Source organism: Nicotiana tabacum, chromosome 7, assembly GCF_000715075.1.
Source record: "Nicotiana tabacum cultivar K326 chromosome 7, ASM71507v2, whole genome shotgun sequence".
In the NCBI taxonomy this organism is placed as follows: domain Eukaryota; kingdom Viridiplantae; phylum Streptophyta; class Magnoliopsida; order Solanales; family Solanaceae; genus Nicotiana; species Nicotiana tabacum.
The window spans coordinates 146,900,196-146,905,872 of record NC_134086.1 but is presented as its reverse complement, the minus strand read 5'-3'; the positions used below and the strand labels follow the sequence as shown (position 1 = coordinate 146,905,872).

Below are 5,677 nucleotides of genomic sequence, written 5' to 3'. Positions count from 1 at the left end.
AAAGGAAAAAGGTCTTGGTAAGACGGCCTAGTCGATCGGGCTGTGATTGGACACCATGCTACACACATGGTAGTATTGTGCTGATATTGAAACCAAAAAGTGAGAATGAAATTGTGACTGGGGTACATATCTCAAATAAGCCAACCTAGCCGATCGGGTCATGATCGGACTCCACGCAAGAAAGCGGTGGTATTGTGAATGATGATGCAATAGTATGAAATGTCACAACCTAAAGTTATGGAAATTATGTGAAAGCTATGTGAACCCTTTTATTTGATGACATGGTAATTGTTTGAAGCTTTTGTTTGTCTCTTGTGATTTCTTTGTTCTTGTATGATAGTTCTTTCTAATAAGATAGTGTTTAGTTATACATACTAGTACTATTCCATGGTACTAACGTCCCTTTTGCCGGAGGCGCTACATTTTTGAATGAATGTAGGTGGTTCTATAGCAGACAGTGCCGATGGCAGGTAGCAGAGCATCCTCCTCTCAGAAGTCTTGGTGAGCCCCTTTTCCTTCAGTGGTTATATTGTACACCTTTTGTTATAAATTCCCACTTTTAAAGTATAGCCATGGTCTTATTGCCGGCATTATCATAACTGTCTTTTGTATCCTTAGAGGCTCCGTAGATGTTTTTGTGGGTTATGTAAGGGCATTGGATGGGTCACTAGATTATATTGTAATTCTAAACTCTTGTTTCTTCTAAACTGTGACTACGTAATATTTTGGGAACACAACTATGATTTAAGGGTTATAATATAAAATGAACTAGCAATGTTTCATGTATGATCTTTCCTACTGTCTAATTTTAAATGAAAGCATGGATTCTTGATTATAGTGAGTTGGGTAGAAGGTGTCCAAAAGGCTTGCTCAGTTGGGTTCACTCGATTGAGCGCCGATCGCGCCTCCCGAGGATGGGGCGTGACACTGTACTCTCCTTTTATATAATGGATTGTTCATCTCCGCCGTGGACGTAGGTCAGTTGACTGAACCACGTTATATATTTGTGTCTCTTTTGGTAGATTTCTCTTTTGTTGTTTGATTTATCGTCGTTCAATTGTTGCTTTACTAGCTTTCGCATGACATCTGATTTTTTTGGTCCTAACAATGATTTGTCCTTTGGGAATATTCGAAAAAAATGCATTGTTAAATTTACTCCAAACATCACTTAGAATACATTTTTTCCTTGATCCCATCGTCAAAATAACGAAAATTATGAAAGTGATGGTTAATCAAATTAGGGTCCTTCATATATATCTGATTAACTAATAATTGCATTATACACTTACCATATAATGGTTATCCCACCCTTTTCCTTGTTTTTATTTAAAAAATTGGACTACTTCTCAATTTGTACGTGTCATCCTTACACATGAGCCATGCACACATTTTTTTTCCTTCCATTTGAACTGACAATAATCTTTTAAGTTGCTGTAATAGGTGCAATTAGAGAAAAATTTCTAACATTCTCTATATCATTCCAATTGTAGTGGATGTCCTCGAAGGGACAATGGTAATCCCACTTAACTAAATGTCAAGTTGCACTTTTCTAGAAGAAAATAAGTTATCGCACACTAGTTTGCACCTCCAAAAATGCTTCAATCTTAAAGTCAAATTTCATGGAAATAATACGATTTAATATTTCGTTAATATGTCACTGTTTTCTGTACTTGTGTGCATATATGGTAAAAACTAAAAAGTGTTTTAACCATTGATTTTCGTTTGTTTATCTCTTTCCATCAATTATAAATTTTAACTAACTCAAATAATTCGTTAATATGTCACAATTTTTTGTTTTGATGTGTGCGGCGTTGAATCAAACATCAACGTTATAACTAAAAAAGTAGTCAAATAAGTTAGATAATGCCTGACAATAGTATGATTATTCAAGCAATTCCAGTCTTGATTTCTGTTTTTCTGGTTTTACAAAACCTTAGGGGTGGGGTGGGGGGAATGTGGGGGGAGGGGGTTTCTTTTTAGATTAACGAGTAATGCGTGCAAGTTAGTTAGCCAGTGTCCAGGAGGGTAGAGTTAGTCTAATTATAAATACAAAATCGTTCAAACCAATACATTTCCTGTAATAGTTACAAACTTCAAACAGACGGGGCAATTTAATAAAAAAGCTGCTTTAACTAAAAGTAGATGACAAATATATAAAATATATGTATAATATGTATATAATCATATAATTTTAATACTAATAATTTATATATATCAATTAGAAAAAGCAAACAGTAACTCTGACCGATGATTTGGATAAAGATCCCCAATTATTACTGCATGGATTATTAGCCCAAAATCTTGGAATTCCTACTACATAATTTGTCATATTGTTTGAGTTGTATGTAATTGATAGTATATATGCATATTGCTATCATGGTGACCAGAGTATATAGAATTCATACATTCCATGGATCAATCCAAAATCTCTCTTTCAATTGGAACCCATCAATCTTTATTTTTCCCACTTCTGCTGAAAAAATTAAAATTGATTCATGTGGTCCATATTCCCAAATTAATACATACATCTGGTTACTTTGTATATATATATACACACACACATACATATGTACATATATACATATATATACATACATACATACATACATACATACATACATACATACATACATACATACACACACTAAAAAATTTAAGCCCCCCTCCCCAAGCCCCAAATAAAAGCCAAATGGAGCCCAAAATTATTTATTATTTGTGGCTTGAATTATTTTCTTGTATTTTTAGGAAACCCATTGTCCCTATAGGTTTAGGAAAACCCATTATCCTAATAGATTTGGGAAAGGAAAACCTATAGTCCTTGCCAAATTGGGAAACCTTTCTCATATATGTTTGGGACCTTTTGGGATCTATATAAAGGAGTTGTAGTTGGGGATTCTAGAGATTGTATTGTGTTTTTCTTCTCATTCATAGCAAAAAACTCTCTCTGCTTTTGCCCCAAGGATTAGGCTTAGCCGAACCTTGTTAAATCCTTGTGTTGATTTTTCTTCTCTATTTGCTTTGTGTGTGATTGTGTGCTAGTTAACTCGCGATATTTCACAACAATTGGTATCAGAGCAAGATTCGGATTTCTACATATAATCTAGGGTTAAATGTCTTCATCAGCAGCAGCAAAGTACGAAGTAGAGAAATTTGACGGAGGTTCTAGTTTTAGTCTATGGAAGATTAGGATGAAATCGTCCCTGGTGTTACAAGGATTATGGAAAGCAATTGATGAGGATTTTCCTGAAGATATGAAAGAGACAAAAAAGGAAGACCTGAAGGAGAGGGCTTTGAGTGCGATCTTCATGAGCGTTACAGATAGTGTTCTTCGAGAAATTGTTGAAGAAACTTCTGCAGCAACGGTATGGAAGAAGCTGGAAGATCTGTATTTTAAGAAATCGCTAACAAATCGCCTCTACCTGAAAAAGAGGTTATACAATCTTCGTATGAACGAAGGTACACCTGTTAAACCTCACCTTGATGAGTTTAATTCAATTGTAATGGACCTGAAGAATGTGGATATCAAAATTGAGACTGAGGATCAGGCCTTGATTGTGTTATGTTCTTTACCATAGTCTTATGATACTTTTGTCGATACACTGCTATATGGAAAAGACAACATTTCACTAGAAGATGTTAGTAATGCACTAAAATCTAAAGAGTTGAAAAAGAGCTTTCCAGACAACATAATTGAGGGTGAGGGTCTTGTGATTAGAGGAAGAACACAACAAAAGGACTTTAACAAGAAAAAGTCAACTGCAAGATCAAAGTCTAGAGCAAGGAAGCAACACTGTTATGAGTGCGGGGAGCAAGGTCACTACAAGAGAGATTGTACTAAGCTGAAGGAGAAAAGAGGGAAGCAAAAAATAGATAATTTGGCAAATATTATTGACACTGGCAATAATTCTGATGATAGTGACTATATAGGGGAAGTTTGTGCTGTGAGTTTTAGTCATGGGCAAGATTCTTGGGTTCTTGATTCTAGTGCTACTTTTCATATGTGTCCACACAAGAATTGGTTTGCAACTTACAAACAAATGAGTGGGACTGTCTATATGGGAGATGATAATTCATTACCAGTAGAGGGGATTGGTAACATCAAATTGAGAATGATCGACGGAATTATCAGAAACATTGAGTGTTGGCATGTTCCTCGAATAAAGAGAAATTTGAATAAAGGGTACAAATTTCACTTCGAGAATGGAATACTTAAAGTGTGTAAAGGCTCTATAGTACTTATGAAGAGTAAACTACATTTTAAATTGTATCATCTTCAAGCCAGTGTAGTTGAAGGGAAAGTTGTTGTAGCTTCTAGGAAAAGTGATCTGAATCAGTCTCAGTTGTGGCACTTGCGACTTGACCATATGAGTAATAATGGATTGTCTTTGTTGAGTAAGCAGAATTTGCTGAATAGGTACAAAAAATTAAGTTTTGAATTTTTGTGAGCATTGTGTATTTAGTAAATAGATAAGGGTAAAGTTCATCAAGAAGGTCGAACACAAGACCAGAGACAAGTTAGATTATATACACTCTAACGTGTGGGGTACAAAGAGAGTTCCCTCCAAGAGTGGTGCCAGGTATTTTATGACTTTGATTGATGATTATTCAAGGATGGTGTGGGTGTATTTTCTGAAAATAAAAGATGAGGCATTTTCGATATTTGTTAAATGGACAGATAGAAAGAAAAGTTAAGCGTCTTCGAACTGATAATGGGTTAGAATTTTGCAATTCTGAGTTTGATAATTTCTGCAGCATGGAGGGCATAGTGAGACACCACACTTGTGTCTGAACAACACAACAAAATAGTGTTGCAGAACGTATGAATAGAACGCTTTATGATAGGGCACGAAGCATGTTTTCATACTCATGTGTTAGCAAAGATTTTTGGGCTGAAGCAATCAATACAACTTGTTATTTCTCAATAGATCTCCATCCACAGCTATTGAGATCAAAACTCTTTTTGAGGTATGGTCCAGTTCGCCTGCTGATTATTCAAATTTAAGGAAATTTTGTTGTCCTGCTTATGCTCATGTGAGGGATGAAAAACATGAGCTAAGGGCAAAGAAGTATATATTTGTAAGGTATGCAACTAGAGTGAAAGGTTATAGGTTGTGGTGCATAGATCAAAAGACTCCAAGGCTAATTATCAGGGATGTAACATTCAATAAATCTGCCTCACTAGAGAGTCAGAGGGAGAAGGCAATAGCAGAAACAGATCGTGGTGTCAGTTACCGCATAGAGCTAGAAATTGAATCTCCACTAGCTTAACCCAGTAGTTCTAAAGTAGAGGAAGTGGAGGAGGTGCAAAATATTGATCAAGACGATAATGTTAATGCACCTGCGCAACAACCCTATAGCATTGCAACAGGCAGAGAGAAGAGAGTGATCAATCCACCACAAAGGTTTGCAAATATAGCTGATGGTAATTTTCTTGGATATGCTAATTTTATGGAGTTTGTTTTGTCTATTACGGAGACCATTGATGTGCTTGAGCCTAATAGCTATAAAGAAGCTATTTCTAATCCAAAAGAAAATTAGTGGGTTGGTGCTATGAGCGAAGAGATTGAGTCTCTTCATAAGAATCAGACATGGAAGCTTGTTCCATTGCCAAAGGGACAGAAGGTACTAGGCTGCAAATGGATTTTCAAAAGAAAAGAGGGAAATCCAGGGGTTGAAG

The 5,677-nt window shown here is 35.8% G+C and overlaps 1 pseudogene; it reads right to left on the bottom strand.

Moving 5' to 3' along the window:
• Nucleotides 1–1,328: 1,328 nt before the first annotated feature.
• On the bottom strand, nucleotides 1,329–1,509 carry LOC142162515 (U6 spliceosomal RNA; annotated as a pseudogene).
• Between the last annotated feature and the right edge of the window lie 4,168 nt (nucleotides 1,510–5,677).